Here is a 17,711-nt window from a genome sequence, read left to right on the forward strand (position 1 = left end):
AATAACCTGGTCATTTCACCTCTAAACTTTCTTGCATTGTCTCACACATGAGCTTTTGGGGGACACCTAATATCTAAATCAAAAAGGCATATCAATATGTAAAAATTACACAGTTGACAAACAAGAAATGTGGCAAGTTGTCCACTGCTAGAAAACTCATTTGAAATATATTTTCAACAGAGGTAGAATTTCTAGGTGAGTGCTTTACCACTGAGCCACAACCCCAGCCCCAGAGGTAGAATTTCTAAGGGATGAATGGCTGACAAAGTCTAGGAAAGAGTTGAATAAATAGATTATAGTCACTTTTTATGAAAGAATTTGCCACTGAGGACATTTCTTAAGAAATAGACATGCATTATCATTTACTTCTTTTTATAGTAGTTTTACATACTTCATATTTCACACATTTAAAATACAAGTTCATTTGTGTTATAGACATTGAGTTGTAAGATTATCACCACAATCAATTTAAGAACATTTTCATCTTTCTGAAAAGTTGATCACTATCCATTACCCATCTTCATTCCCCCAAACCCCAGCCATAAGCAATTATCAGACTCCTTTCTGTCTCTATAGATTTGTGTATTCTTCTCAATCAATGTAATTATGTAATATGTGGTCTTTGGGATTGGATCCTTTATTTTAAGCATGATTTTAACATTCATACATGTTATAGCATATGTAGAAACCATAACCCTACTGATTTCAAAATTATATTCCATTGCATTAATATGTCACATATTGTTTATTCATTCATCACTTAATGGACATTTGAATTGTATCTATATGTTGATTATGAAGAATAATGTTGCTATGAATTTATATGTAAAAGCTTATCCTTGGCATGCACATTTTAATACTTTTGGAGTTGAGTTGCTGGATTATATCATAGATCTACCTTTACTTTACCTTTTGGACCTAAGGACAAACTGTTTTTGAAATAGTTGAACCCTTCCACACTCCCACCAGCAATGTTGAATGGTTCAGATTCCTATACATCTTCACTTCTTTTAATTAATAACTATACCACAGGTATAAAGTGGTATCTCATTTTAACATTGATTTTTATTTTCCTGTGGACAAATGATGTTGAGATTTGTGTCATGTACTTACTTGGTATTTCTACATATTTGGAGAAATTGCTATTCAGATCTTTTGTACTTTTGTACTTTCGTAAGTTAATATGTTTTAATTGCAAGATATATTTATGTATTTGGAATACTAGTTCTATTCAAAAATATAACAGAAATAAAATTTATAAAATATAAAATATTTTTTCTTCACTTTCTTGATAGTGTGTTTTGAAGTAGAAGGGTTTTTACTTTGTTTTAAATTTTGGTGAATTCCACTCTACTTAATTTTTTGGTTGTTGTTGTTCTTGCTTATTCTTCATAGTCATATCTAAGAATCTACTGACTTCTTCAAGGCCACAAATCTATTTTCTTCAGGGAGTATTATAGTTTTAGTTTTTCTGTTTAGTGCTTGTTAGTTTTTGAGTTAATTTTTGAGTTAGTTTTTATATATAAGACAGAAGTCCTAGACTACCCTTTTGCACATAGTACCATTTGATAAAAATGATATTATTTCTCTTCAAATTTCTCTATATCTTTGTCAAAATAATTTGACTATAATTATAAGGTACATTTCCTGACTATTCATTCAATTTCAATGATCTTTAAGCTTATCTTCATGGTATACCACACTCTCTTGAATATTTTAATGTCATAATAATTTTGAAATTAAGAAGTTTGAGTCCTTAAGTTTTTTTCCTATTTTAAAATTGTTATGGCTTTACAAGATTTCTCAAATTTTCATATGAATTTTAGAATCAGGTATTCAATTTCAGTAAAGAAGCCATAGGGGATTTTTCCATGAGTTGTTTATATGAGTTTATATTGATCCATATATGAGTTTATATTGATCCATTTATATAGAGTTTATATATGAGTTTATATTGATCCATTTGGAAGTATCAAACAATGTTTTATCTTCAGATCCGTGAATTTTTATGTATTTAGCTTTTAAAATTATTGTTGAACAATTTCAGTTTTCTGATTGTGTTTTATGTTTTCCTTTATAAACATTTCTATTATTTCATGTTATTAACTGTCATCTTTATACTATAAGGAAGAATCTTGCTTCAGAATTACATGATTTCTGTGTCACTAAGAACCTAGATGAAAAGGAAATGGCTGTTACTTTTGATTCCAGAAAAAAATACCATATCAGCTTTGTCCTGCATGAACAAATGTCTTCTGCCAATTTTAAAGGGTTCTGATTTCATGGAGAAAAAGAACTTCATGGTTCCCTCTACCTTCCACATATGATTGAACAATGGAGATCACACTGGGGAACATAACTGCAAATAAACTGACAAACAGTGATCATGCAAGAATATACACATATGCACATATATTTTACTCTCTTTTTACTTTTCAGTCTCAGCAATAAAAAATACACTAAAATATATTCTCCATGTTGAAGCATCTAATAATTGATCATAACATATTCAGAATAAATACAAGGGCAGAAGAGCATGATATAAAATGGAAAATACTTAAACTCATTACATATAGTAAGGGAAAGATTCCTTTTATTTGGTTTATGTGTTTGTGTGCCTTGAGTTGAATAAACTTTATTATTATTGTGGGTTGTTAGAAAGTTTTGATAAAAGAAAAGATACCTGTAGAAAGACAGAATAAATGTTGGATATTCAATTATCATCTTCAACACAAGAAAAATAATGTATAATAAGTTCCATATTTAATAACCCACCTAAACACTATTTTAAAGTAAAAGTTGCCATATATCTCTTAAAACTAAAAGTAAATAATTGGGCTAAAACATGGGGTAAGCTTGCTCCCCCACACTCTGTACACACATACACACACACATAATATTGACAGAGTTTCTGAGAAAGTGTTTGCAAATGACAAAGGATTGAAATAAATACTGTAATGAAGTGGTGATATAGAGGAACCTAGGTGATAGTATTTGAAGTTTTTTAAAACTTGGAGCAATTTACAAGTGAAAACATATTTGCAGTATATATAAGTCATTATGCTTAAAACAAATGAAATTTAAACCTGTTTTCAAAAATAAATAATGTAAAGTATAGCAATGGCATTCATCTATATCTAATCTTAACTGCAGTTACATATCACAATTTGATGGATCTTTAGTATTTCAATTGTGCCCAATTACAGTTTAGATGGGCTAAAATAAAATGTTTTATCATACAATTCAATAAAGTAAGGTATTTTTTGGAATCATGTGTTACAGCAAAAATTCTAATAAAACTTGTGGCAAACTTTAGAGAAAGTACTGTCAGCACAATAAATATTAGAATATTTGTGTCAAGCCAACAAATTTTCAAAGAGATTATGCAGCAAATTCACTGAGATGAAGGACTAAAAACAAGTAGTCTGTAGAACAGGAGCATTATCGTTCCTTTCTTATACAGAAATTCACACTGACTGTTTTTCAAAATTTAAGGCAAACATAATGTATATTTTTTTTCCAACACAACTTCTTTTATTGCATTTGGATTTCTTATTATAGGAGAATATAGAATATGGTAGTACCTGTCTAGATCATGAAGTCATACCTCTTATTTAAAACCTGGCCTAATTTCTCATTATTGTGTCATCTCAGATTACATAATTTGCCTTTATGTAACTCTTTTTAATTTAAAAATTTTGGGAATACTTTTGCTTATTTACTAAAGAAAAAATAAAAGTCTTACTAAGTCTTGGCTGTGAGAGAAGTACTGACAATTTAATAAAGACACAGCCTACCATAGTTTTTGCCTAAAAGAAAATCTGCACTGACCCAAATCATGTTCAGACACTAAATGAAAATTCCTTTCATATGAGTTTATATGAACATTTCCTCTCTAAAACACAATCAGGGAAGACTTTTAAAAGTCTATATATTCATGTGTTCTCAAAGAAGGCTGACCCAGCACTCACCTACTTACCAGTTCTGCACAACACTTGCCAACACAATAATCTAACTTTAGCTCCCAAAATCTTGTTAGGTGCTTGTAATGGTTAATTTGATTTGTCAACTTGATTGAATTAAGAGATGCCTATGATTAAGAGGCTTCTGGGTGTATCAAGGAAGGCTTGTCTAGGAATGATTGGAATGTGGGATAGTGAACTGAAATGGAGACCCACCCTAAGCATGGGCAGCACTGCCCAATAGGATGGAATAAAAGTTGGAAGAACAGGAAGCAGATGCAGATGCAAGCTCGACTCTTCTTGAACGGGTTCTTGATGCTGTTTTGATTGTCCAAGGATATCAGACTCCCTCTTCCTCACTCTTCCAAAGCAAACTCTGCCAGTGATTCTCCAGGTAATTTCCAGAAGTCTTGGTCTTAGACTAGGGTAGCACTTTTGATCTTTCTTGTTCTGGGGTTTCTGCCTCTTGGACTGTGCAGCTGCTGGTTCTTCCAGCTCTCTAGTCTGCAGATGGCCATTATGGACTATCCAGTTTCTGGTCATGTAAACCAGTCTAATAAATCCCCTTTTTATAATCATACTTCCTTTTGATTTTGTTCCTCTAGAGAACCCTGACTAACACAAGGCTTTCTGTAATTTCTCTCATTTTGAGATGTCCCATAATTTTTCGGGAGTTTATTTTCCCTTATTATACAAGCGTTGCCAACAGTCTTGCACTTATATCTCTTCAAAAATTTATCTGTGAATTGGGCAATTCAAAACTTTCCACATTAATGGCCATTGTAAAAACTGGTTGAGAGAATCCATTTATATTATTCATAAGTGAAAATTATGTAAGGGTTTGCTTTATTGTTTTCTCTTTTTATTATTTGTGTCATTCCCCATTTACATTTCTCAAAAACTACTCTAAATTTAGTCAATTGTTAAAATAGAAACACACAAATAAAAAGCATTTGTGACATAATTTTAAGACTTAGGAAACAATTTGTTGAAGGTCAATAAGGATATCTGTACCCCAAAGTCAAGGTTTCATAGCATTAGGGCTTCAAGCTTGGAAGGTAGTATTAACTACTTAGTCAGCGTTTTAGAACTTAAATATATGATAGATTTTTTTGGCTCTAAGAAGGTCATTCCTATAAATTTTAATTATTCCAGGTTTTCAGTTACCAAAGAAAATGGAAGGATTACAAGAAATTTTCAGAAGAGTTGGGAGTTCCCAAGTGGGATTGGAGACAAAAAACATACTATGGTAACTAAAACCCACTCTCTGCAACAGTCTCACATTTATCAGAGAAACATGGGAGCAGCCCCTTCATTTGTAGATAACTTGGGAATTTAAAAATTCCTCCACTCCCATCCTTCCCAAAAGAGAGAATCCTCAGAATTATATATAAAAGAAACATTAGAGAATGTTTATAAATGTGCTATCTTACATACATATCTGCTTCAAGGAAAATGAACATAATCATAATACACAATATTAAAATATGCATAGGAAAATATCTTTACTTTCATACAGGAATGAAACTTTAGTGACAGAATAAACAGTGTTCTTGTTTTTTGTGGTTAGCTTTAGATTACAGGTAATTGCTATCAATTTTAATTCTAGGTTTGCTTGTGCTATTATTTAAAATATTTTTAGTTAGCTGAAAGAAAATTCATAGATAACACAATGTAGAAAATCCCCAAGCAATACCATCTCAAGGAACTCTGCTATTACAATCCTCAAAGGATTGCTCAATTGAAGTGAGAGGAGGAAGGGACAAGAATGAGAAGCTTGTCAAGTTCCCCCACAGGAGAAAGGATCAATGTTTGCACAAATTACAAAGCTGTTTGCAAGAGAAACAAACACAGGCACACAATTTTTCAGCAAGTTCTCCCTTGCTCAGACAAGGAAATAGTTGCATTTTCTTGTCTGGTCAATCAGACTAAAGAAAAGAAATGAAAGAGGGAATCTTAATTGAACTCTTCTTCCAAATTAAAACTGGTTTCTGTATTCTGTATTCATGAAGGTGGATAGCTTTTGCAAGCAGATTGTGGAAATAGATAGTAAACCAAACTTCCCCAAACCTCAAGTCACTGCCTTATCTAGCTGAAGAAAATATTAACATGAGCAATTATAAAAATTCCTTAACAACAACTGCAGTAATATCACTACTGTATGAGAGTGCTTTGCACTGTTTAAGAAAAATCAAAACTAGTCATTTTTCCCTTGTAAGTTTATTTATAATGAGGAGATAGTCACCATAACTTAAAAGGGAACACTGGTCCTATTTCTTCAACTTGTTGGTCTCTTAATAGCTTTATACTTTTAAAATTTGAGTATTCTAAAGGAATTTAAACATTTTTTTTGATTATGTTATCAATATTTACCATAGTAGAAACTGAAGTTGAGAAAATTTAAATATTTATAGTATATTCAGAATTATTTCTTGGGGCATTTAAAATAACTAATTAACACAATAGAGGATAACATATGAGTTTGGAAATAATAAAAGTCAGTGATAAAATAGCATTGTTTCAGCAGCTCAGGAGGCTGAGCCAGGAGGATTGTGAATTCAAAGCCAGCCAATACAAAGTCTATTATCTTAAAATCCATTAGTAAATCTTTTACTTCAACTGGATCTTAACTATGCATGATTTTATAACATTATTAATACTATGATTTGGTGACTTTATAATTAATGGAAAAGAAAGAAGGAATGGTTTCTTCTAAATTTTTATGTATTTTAGCACTTTCAAAAGTCATGCTTGATGAATCAACAAAAATAAACATACCTGATGATTATCTCTTCAATGATTTCTTCAAAAAAAAGTAAATGTTGGGAAACTCTCAAGCTGACAGCAATAGACACCGGTTTTCAAAAAAACTAAATTCTTGCTTGGGAAAAAAGTTATCATTAGTAGACAAATACTTTTCATTTAAATGAGAATATAATGATTTAGATATGAGGTACCATCCAGAAGCTCATGTGGGAGACAATGCAAGAGGTGAAATGATTGGGTTATGAGAACCTCCATCAGTGCATTAATCCACTGGTAGGAATTAACTGGGTGACAACTATAGGCAGATAGCATGTGACTGGAGGAGGTGGGTCAATGTGGGCATGCCCTTAGGGTTTATATTTTGTTCATGGTGAGGGAAGCAGTCTCTGCTTCCTGGTGCTATGTCCTGAACTGCAGTCATCTACCATACTTTCCACCATGATGCCCTGCCTTATATTGATCATTGAGAAATGGAGTTAGCCATCTATGAACTGAGATATCTCTAATCATAAACCCCACATAAACTTTTCATCCTCTAAAAATTTTCCTTTCAAGTTGTTTGGTCACAGCAATGAAAATATGACTAAAACAGAGAAGTTAATTTCAATCACTTTCAAGGAAACATATGCAAAAACCCTAATCTAGATAATCATTGCTTACCTGTCAGTTCCTCCTTTGGGAAAAATATAGTTCATAATAATAGTGGCTTTATCTTAAGATGGCTATTATACTACATAAGGCAACATAAGTGCTTATAACATACTATTGATTTTATAGCACTAAATATTTTTAAATGTTTACATAACAATCAATATTTAATAAAATTGTCTATTACTTTTCCAAAGATATTATTAAGGGAATCTGCTGTATCATGGAAAATATGCTCCAACAGGCAAATCTGTATTTTTTATTAAAAACAGAGCAAAAATGTGTGAAGAGAGATAATTTTGTCACATATTAATGGAGAACACAGTGGTAGCTCTTTGCAAGAAATGGTAAGGCCTATTAACACTATTCAATAATGGAAGTATAATACTAATTTTGTTATATTTTGGTTCTAAGGGCTTATCTCAGGCATGGTCATACCAAATTGTGGCTCTGGGCCTATGGAGAGGCAGCACATCATGGGGGAAGAATCAAGTGGAGAAAAGATGCTCAACTCATTACAGGATCAATAAACAGAGAGAGATAGACAGGGATTGGGGAAGGGGCACCCTTCCAGGTAACAGCTTCAGTAACCAAGTTCCTCCAGCCATGCCCCACTGGCAGCAGTTATAACCTAGTGACCTCAAAATATTCATGCACTTTTGAATGAGCTTTTGAGAACTCTTATATCTAAACCATAGTATTCTTCCTTTGACCCCCAAAACAAATGTCTATATCACAATGCAAAATGCATTTTATTAATCTCCAAGAGTCCTATAGACTTAACTGTTTTAGCATTACCCAAAAGTTTGGTTCACATCCATAATCTCCTCTGAAACTCAAGGAAAACTCTTGACTTTGAGCCTTTTTAAAAGTTAAAAACAAGTTACATATATCCAAAATACAGTGGCATGAAAAAAAAAAATTCTTCTCCAAAAGGGAGTAATAAGGACAGAAAGAAGGGATTGGGTCGAAGCAAGACGAAAACCCAGACAGGCAAACAAGTCCAGTAGCTAGGACATGACACATAACTGGTAGATGTGATTTTCTAAGAACTTGGGCAGCTCCAGCCCTTTGGCCTTGCTGATTGCAGTGCACAAGTGCTCTCATTTAGCCTTGCTTCCTCCTCAACAAGCAGTTTTTCTCACCAGACAGTCTATATTGCTGGCATTTTTAATTCCTTGGGTCTCTTTTCCAGCTTTGGTTTCATCTTTACAGTATCACCCATCAACCTCTCAGAGGAATTCCAAGCTTGCTACAGTTTGCCTGTCCTCTCAGGCGTTCCTTTGAGATTTCTTAAACACCTCCATGACCCCTTAACTTTAGCATTTGGTGCCCCCATAGAATCATCACTACATGGATGATCAAGATCTGTTCCCAGCTTGGGCATCACCTGGGGTCATTTGAATCATGACTGCAGTGGTCTCTGAGTGCCTGCATGGATCAACAAGGTGAAACAATGTTCTTGGCTCCATATGTAAATACTCCAAAATATCTTCTCAAAAGATTTTGTTCCTCCGTATCTTGGAGCCTGCGGTGAGTGATTTTGCAGATTTGCCAGGTGGCTTCAAATCATATTTCTTATTACCTCTGTGCAAAGTACTTAGTATTTCTTTAGCTATAATCTCTTCAACAAGTACAGCTTTCTTGAGCCTAACTTTACGTATACTTTTCTGGTCAAAGAGTACATTTTTAAAACCTTTAGTTCTACTATCTGCTCCTAATTCTCACAGTAAACCTGGTTAAAAGTTAACAGCAATATCCATGCCATTAACTGAATTCTTCACTGCTTTGAAATTTCCATTGACATGTTAACTAGTCCATCACTTTTTTTTTATTGTAAACAAATGGGATAAATGTTGTTTCTCTGTTTCTACATGGCATAAACGCATACTATTTGTGTAATGATAAATTTACATAAGGTAATGTTGTTTGATTCATTCTGTTATTTTTCCCTTCCCCCCACCCCTCCCACCCCTCTTTTCCCTCTATACAGTCCTTCCTTCCTCCATTCTTACCCTCCTCCCTAACCATAACTCTAACCCTAACACTAACCCCTCCCACCCCCCATTATGTGTCATCATCCACTTATCAGCGAGATCATTCGTCCTTTGGTTTTTTGAGATTGGCTTATTTCACTTAGCATGATATTCTCCAATTTCATCCATTTGCCTGCAAATGCCATAATTTTATCATTCTTTATGGCTGAGTAATATTCCATTGTATATATATACCACAGTTTCTTTATCCATTCATCAAGTGAAGGACATCTAGGTTGGATCCACAGTCTGGCTATTGTGAATTGAGCAGCTATGAACATTGATGTGGCTGTATCTCTGTAGTATGCTGATTTTAAGTCCTTTGGGTATAGGCCAAGGAGTGGGATAGCTGGGTCAAATGGTGGTTCCATTCCAAGTTTTCTAAGGAATCTCCACACTGCTTTCCAGGGTGACTGCACTAATTTGCAGCCCCACCAGCAATGTATGAGTGTACCTTTCTCCCCACATCCTCGCCAACACCTGTTGTTGCTTGTATTCTTGATAATCGCCATTCTAATTGGGGTGAGATGGAATCTTAGGGTGGTTTTGATTTGCATTTCTCTTATTACTAGAGATGTTCAACATTTTTCCATATGTTTGTTGATTTCTTGTAGATCTTCTTCTGTGAAGTGTCTATTCATTTCCTAGACCATTTGTCAATTGGGATATTTGCATTCTTGGTGTAGAGTTTTTTGAGTTCTTTATAGATTCTGGAGATTAGTGCTCTATCTGAAGTATGATTGGCAAAGATTTTCTCCCACTCTGTAGGCTCTTTCTTCGCATTGCTGATAGTTTCCTTTGCTGAGAGAAAGCTTTTTAGTTTGAACCTATCCCAGTTATTGATTCTTGCTTTTATTTCTTGTGCTATGGGAGTCCTGTTGAGGATCTCTGGTCCTAAGATGATGTGTTGAAGATCTGGACCTACTTTTTCTTCTATAAGATGCAAGTTTTCTGGTCTGATTCCAAGGTCCTTAATCAATTTTGAGTTTAGTTTCGTGCATGGTGAGAGATATGGGTTTAGTTTCATTCTGTTGCATATGGATTTCCAATTCTCCCAGCACCATTTGTTGAAGAGGCTATCTTTTCTCCAGTGCATATTTTTGGCACCTTTGTCTAGTATGAGAAAATTGTATTTATTTGGGTTTGTGTCTATGTCCTCTGTTCTGTACCATTGATCTACCTTTCTATTTTGGTACCAATACCATGCCGTTTTTGTTACTATAGCTTTGTAGTAGAGTTGAAGATCTGGTATTGCGATACCCCCTGCTTCACTCTTTCTGCTAAGGATTGCTTTAGCAATTCTGGGTTTCTTATTCTTCCAGATGAATTTCATAATTGCTTGCTCTATTTCTGTAAAGTACGTCATTGGGATTTTAATTGGAATTGCATTGAATCTGTATAGCACTTTTGGGAGTATGGCCATTTTGACAATATTAATTCTTCCTATCTAAGAACATGGGAGATCTTTCCATGTTCTAAAGTTTTCTTTAATTTCTTTCTTTAGTGTTCTGTAGTTCTCATTGTATAGGTCTTTCACCTCTTTTCAGACCAATATTCTTAATGAACATCGACACAAAAATTTTTTTAAAAATCTTAGCAAATCACATACAAAAACATATTAAAAAGATAGTGCACCATGATCAAGTGGGTTTTATCCCAGGGATGCAAGGTTGGTTCAACATCAGGAAATCAATAAATGTCATTCACCATATCAATAGACTTTAGTCAAGAATCACATGATTATTTCAATAGATGCAGAAAAAGCATTTAATAAAATACAACATCTCTTCATGCTCAAAACATTAGAAGAAATAGGGATAGTGGGAACATTCCTTAACATTGTAAAGGCCATCTATGCTAAGCCCATGGCTAATATCATTCTAAATGGTGAAAAACTTGAAGCATTCACCCTAAAAACTGGAACAAGGCAGGGATGCCCTCTTTCACCACTTCTATTCAATATCGTCCTTGAAACTCTAGCCAGAGCAATTAGACAGACCAAAGAAATTAAAGGGATACGAATAAGAAAAGAAGAACTCAAACTATCCCTATTTGCTGATGATATGATTTTATACTTAGAGGAACCAGGAAATTCCACCAGAACACTTTTAGAACTCATAATTGAATTCAGTAAAGTAGCTGGATATAAGATCAATGCACATAAATCTAATGCATTTTGATACATAAGTGATGAATCTTCAGAAAGAGAAATTAGGAAAACTACCCCATTCACAATAGCATCGAAAAAAATAAAATATTTGGGAGTCCATCACTTTTAAATTCAGTCTCACAAAGAGCATCAACATGGGCAAAATGTATCAAGTTCTTTGCCAGAACATAATATAAGAGTTTCTAGTCCAGTTCCAAATAGAGTCATTTCTATCTGAAACCTCACAAACAGTTTGTGAGAAATGTTGAAACCTATCAACATTCTGGTGTTCTAAGTTCCCACCACAATTGCACATTTAGTTCTGTTTACAACATTCTAAAGTTTTTCCAACTTGCAGCTCTAAATGTTTAAAAATTCCTACTGCAAATCATTTTCAAAGCCTTTTGAACTACATGGTGATATTAGTCACAGGAACAACCCCGCTTCTGGTGCTGATTTCTGTTTGAGAAGTTTTGCATCACTGTGAGAGCAAAATACCAAACAATAACAACCTGGAAGAGGAAAAGTTTATTTGTTGTTCAGTTTCAGAGGTTTCAGTCCACAGACGGTCAACTCTAGTGCTCTGGGCCCAAGGGGAGGCAACATATCATGAGGCAAGGGATCAAAAGAGGAAAGCTTCTTAAGTCATGGAGAAGTCAGAAGGCAAGTTGAGGAGGGTTAATGAGTCACAGGTCACATCGAAGATGCACCTTTCCAGTGCACATCCTTAGTGTTCCACCTCCTCTTCCAGTGCCCCACCTGCCCACAGTTACCATCCAGTCTATCAATTTCAAATATGATGGACTAATTAGGCTACTGCTCTCATAATCTAATAATTTTACCTCTGAATATTCCTATATTAACAGGAGTTCTTGAGGGACATATTATATCCAAACCCTGGCAGGATCATCAGGAATATTGGCTTATGTTTTTCTTTTCTCACTGTATCCTTGTCTGACTTTGGTATCTAGGTTATGATGGATTCCTAGTATGAGCTTAGACAATGTCTTCCTCTTCAACTGTTTTGGAACAGTTTTAGAATAATTGATATTATTTCTTCTTTTAACATTGGTAGAATTCAACAGTGAAATCATAAGTTTTCGGATTTTACTTTGAAGAGATACTTTTTATAATTGATTTAATCTCCCACTATTAATTTTGAAAGACGACAGAGACGACACCGCGTTGTTGAATTGCCGGAGAAGTTCCGCTTTATTGGGGGAAGTTGTGGGTTTTTATAGACATGGGCAAAAGTGATTATCATAAAGGGTGTTGGGGCTGTGAGCGATTGGGTGGCATGCTGGAGAGATAGGGTGTTAGTAGCTGGTTGGTTGTGCCCTAGCTGCCAGCGGGAGTCACCTAATGCAGAAGAGACCCCGGAAGTCGGCCATCTTTGAGGCCTTGGGACCATATGGACCTCTTACAGCCTTACATTCCCCCCTCTTCCTTATTGGGATTGGGTCGTCGGGTTGGTCTGGCTACTTCCTGCTGGAGTGGGGCGATGTCAAGGGGGATAAGGAATTGGGGGTAAAGCAGGCTAGAAGGAGGGACCACAACAAAGTGAGTAAGTTTCAATTTCAGATGGGTGGAAATCAATGAAGTTTCCTTGGGCCCACAGGATGGAGGTTTGCTCGATCCATTCCACGTGAGTGGAGATGGGAGACAGCAGCCAAGAATCCTCTGCGAGGCACTGGAGGAAGAGCTGCCATCTTTTAGCCAAGGGGCAAGGCATTGCTTAGCAAGTTGAGGTGAGATCCTGTGTTGAGTTGGTGGGTTCCTCCGTGACCAGGAGCTGGTAATTTCTGAGGAGAAGCTGGTTGAAAGTTTGGTTAGAAATTTTTCCCACTTGATTCTGGAGGAATTTGATTAAGCAAGGTAGGAGGAGACAGGTTAAGAAAAGAATGGTAAAGGGTCCAATGAGGGGCCATAACCAGGTTAAGAGAGGATTTTGTAGAATGGAGAATGGGCTATTGTGAGATTGGGGTCAAAGACTAGATGCAAGGTCAGTGAGTTTGACAACATTTTCTTCAACTAGTCCAGATTCATTGATATAGTAGCAACATTCTTCTCTTAAAAAAATGCAGGCGCCTCCTTTCTCAGCGGTTAGGAGATCCAGGGCCCTGCGATTCTGTAAAGTAACTTTGGCTAGGGAGGTTATTTGTCTCTGTAGGGAAGATAGGGACTCGGCCGTGGAGGCAATGGAATCTCCTAGTTTGGTGGTTATATCAGTGGCTGCCCAGAGGGAGTGAGCGAGGGCTCCGCTGGCTAACTTGGCCGACACAGTGGAGGAGGTGACGGAAATGCCCACCATGACGGGTAGAAAGGCTGCTTGTTTCTCTCTGGTAGGGGGATTAAGGAGATCAAGGATTTCAGAGTGTGAGTAGAAGGTGAGTTGAGGAACTAAGGTGACGAGGAGACAGGGAAAGGTGGTAGAGGTGTTAAAGGTAGTTAGGAGGGTGCTGTTACACCAGAAAAGAGTGCCGGGTGGGGCAGAAACTTCGGTTAATGTGGAATTAGAGGTACATGGGAAGGATGTAGCGGGGGGAGTTGAGGTTCCATAAAAGTAATGGTGATGGGTTTGATTGTAGTCATCCTCGGTTTCCCAGAAAGGAATTCCAGTGGGGAGATTGTGAGTACCCGAGTCCAGAGAGGAAGAGTTAAAAGAGGGGTTGGAGATGTTAAGGGGAACAGCGGCCAGGAGAGGACGCATGAGAGATGCACACAAAAAGCAGTTCTGGGGTGAAAAGGGAGATATAGACTGGTTGAGGAACTTTTTTAAGGTGGTAGATAATAGGTGTATCCATGTAGAGGAGAAAGGAGAGGGGGAGGTTTGGGAAGGCGTTTCATTGAGAGAAGAAAGTTGTTCTTCCTGTTGTAACACATTGGTGGAGACATGGGAGATAGAGGGGCGGCCAAGAGACACATCCTCCCGAGAAATGGACAGTGATCCGCAGGGGGTGGAAGAGTAACCATCACAGTACCATTTTCCAGCGACCCCCGTGGCCCATCCTGCCTCCCAAGGGTCCGATATATAGAGGTGTAGTGTGCCTGTGAGATGGCGTAAGATGTTGCCTCCTATGTTAAGCTGGTGTGAAATGGGATCGTGGAGCACACACGACCAATATGCACACCCCCCATAAGTTTCAGGCCACTTTTTGCAGTATGAGTGACGTTGATCAAAAAGGAAACATAGGTATGGTTGGGTAGATTGTGGGATTAGTTGGCTGAGTGGGTTTGGAACATCCTGTGATTGGACAGGCTGCCGATGCAGCAAGGTGGGTGATTCGGGTTTGTTTTTGGGTGTAGGTCTCTCTTACCTTAAACCTCCAGACATATGCATGAGGGAGGGAAGGTGACGAGAGGGAGATGGAAATGTGTAGGGAGAGTAGTATAAGGGAGAGAGAGATCATGATTCGTGTTCTGGAATCACAGGTAGCGAGGAAGAGTGAGAAATGAGTAACTTGAGAGGGTTGGTGGGATGAGGTGTACAGTGCAAGTTGGGAAGGGAGGGAGCTGTCTTGACCAGGGCTGTTTCTTCGTCAGCGGAGGGTGGATGTCCTAGGAATGGCTTTAACCTGGAAATATGAACCCAAGGCATGATGTGGTTATCAGGAAGTGTCAGTTTATCAGCCGTTGGAGTGCTAAGGATAACAGGGTAAGGTCCTTCCCACTTCGGGGATAGGGGAGTTTTTTGTCCTGGAGGATTGAGAAACACCAGTTGGCCAGGTTGTAAGGAGAGAGGGTTTTGAGTTGATGAGGGGTTAGGGAGGAGCCAGTCTTGATGCTTCCATAGTTCAGTTTTCAAGGAAAAAAGGAGAGGCAGAGAAAGGGAGTGGGGGATGAGGGTATCAGTTGGGGTAATGCCAGGCGGTAGTAAGGGACACCCATACATGATTTCAAATGGAGAGAAGTTAGTGGGCCTTTTTGGGAGAGCTCGGATTCTTAGGAGAGCTAAAGGAAGTAGGCGGGTCCAGTCAAGATGTAGCTCTAAGGAGAGTTTATTAAGAATATCTTTGAGAATTCTGTTGGTTTGTTCCACTTTTCCTGAGGCTTCTGGGCGGTAAGGGCAGTGGAGGTGCCACGGAAGGGCAAGAGTCTGGGTTAACTTCTGTATAACCTGTGCCATGAATTCAGGGCCATTGTCTGACTGGATTGAAGTGGGCATTCCGAACCTGGGAATAATCTCGGATAGGAGGAGTGAGGCCACTGTGGATGCATGTTTGTTGGAAGTGGGGAATGCTTCAACCCACCCTGAGAAGGTGTCGACAAAGACCAAGAGATACTTGGTCCGTCTCACAGGAGGCATGTTAGTAAAATCAACCTGCCAATCCGCTGCTGGGGTATGCCCTCGAGCCTGGTGTGCCGGAAAGGGTTTGGGTTTTAAAGGAGTGTTAGGGTTGGTACGTTGGCATATGGAACATGATGAGGAGAGAGTGTGTATAGAAGCTTTATCAGCTGGTGATAAAGGAAAGAAGGTCTGGAGAAAATATGTTAGTGCCTGGGGGCTTGAGTGGAATAAGTCATGAAGAAGTTGGAAAAGGTGATGTTTGTTTTCAGGACAACTAGAGGTCGGGTTTTTGCCCGTGTTATGGGGATTGGAGTCCACGGCAGGAGTGAGAGTGAGAACTGTGGGGTTGGAAGGGGTGAGAGGGCTTGTGGCTACGGCTGCCATTCTGGCAGTAAGGTCAGCTTTGTTATTACCTCGAGTGACGAAAGAGTCATCCCTTTGGTGTGCCTTGCAGTAGGATAATCCAATTTTCTTGGGTAACAAGGAGGTTTCACGTAGTTTGGATATTAGTGCCGAATTAGTAACATTGTTTCCCTTGGTATTGAGGAGACCCCGCTCCTTCCAGATATCTGCGTGGGACAAGAGGATGTGGAAAACATATTTGGAATAAGTATAAAGGTTGAGAACCTTTCCCTCAGCCAGGATAAAGGCTCTGGTGACTGCTATAAGTTCCGCCTGTTGATTAGTGGTTCCTTTTGGTAAGGATTGTGCCTCAATGATTGCCTCCAGGGAAACTATGGCGTATCCAGCAAAATGTTTACCCTCCTCTCGAAAGGATGATCCATCAGTGAACCAGACCAGATCAGCATGTGGAAGTGGGCCCTCAGAGATTGAGGAATGAGCAGGCATGAAGGCCTGGAGGGTTTCCAGGCAATTATGAAGTGGTGTGTGTGGTGGATAGGGTACAGGGAGTAACGTCGCAGGGTTGAGCGGTGGACAGGAAAGGAAAGAAAGGGTGGGGTTTTCCAGAAAAGAGGTTAAAAGGCTGAGAATTCTAGATGGTGGTAAAGATTGTAAAGCTTTGCATGCCAGAAGATCCTTGAGATGGTGGGGGGAGAGGATAGTGAGAGGGGCTCCAAAGGTTAGTTTAGAGGCCTCCTTTTGAAGGAGTTGTCCTGCCGCTAGTACTCTTAAACAGGGGGCCCACCCGCGAACAGTGGGATCCAATTGTTTGGATAGATAGGCTACGGGGGCAAAGGAAGGGCCGACAGTTTGTCCCAATACCCCTAAGGCTTGTCCCCCATTTTCGTGGACATAAAGAGAGAAGGGTTTGGTAAGATCCGGTAGATGGAGCGCTGGCGTCTCCATAAGGGCCTGACGTAATTTGAGAAAAGAAGTTTGGGGCGAGGAAGAGAGGGGTTCATTAGGGTCCCCCTTGGAGAGATCATAAAGAGGTCGAGCAAGGAGGGAGAAGTTGGGAATCCATGCTCTAAAATACCCTGCCAGTCCCAAAAATGAGAGGATTTCTGTCTTTGTTTTGGGGACGGGGAGGGAAAGTATGAGTTGTTTGCGGTCAACAGTAATTTCCTTTCTTTGGGGTGACAGCTGGAAACCCAAATAGGTAACAGTAGCAAGAGATATTTGGGCCTTATTGGGTGAAACCCGATAACCCTTGTCTGCTAGAAAGTTGAGGAGAAAGGCAGTGTCAGATTGTGACCGTTCCCAGGATACGCTACAGAGGAGATCATCCACGTATTGGAGAACGGAATCAGGATGAGAGGTGTGAAAGGCTTTTAGATCTTGGGCGAGGGTCTGACCAAACAGGTGGGGGCTATTCTGGAATCCCTGAGGAAGGACGGTCCAAGTGAATTGTTCTGAGTGTCTAGTATAAGGATCCGTCCAGGTAAAGGCGAAAAGGTCCT

This window comes from Sciurus carolinensis, chromosome 5 (assembly GCF_902686445.1).
Source record: "Sciurus carolinensis chromosome 5, mSciCar1.2, whole genome shotgun sequence".
Classification (NCBI taxonomy): Eukaryota; Metazoa; Chordata; class Mammalia; order Rodentia; family Sciuridae; genus Sciurus; species Sciurus carolinensis.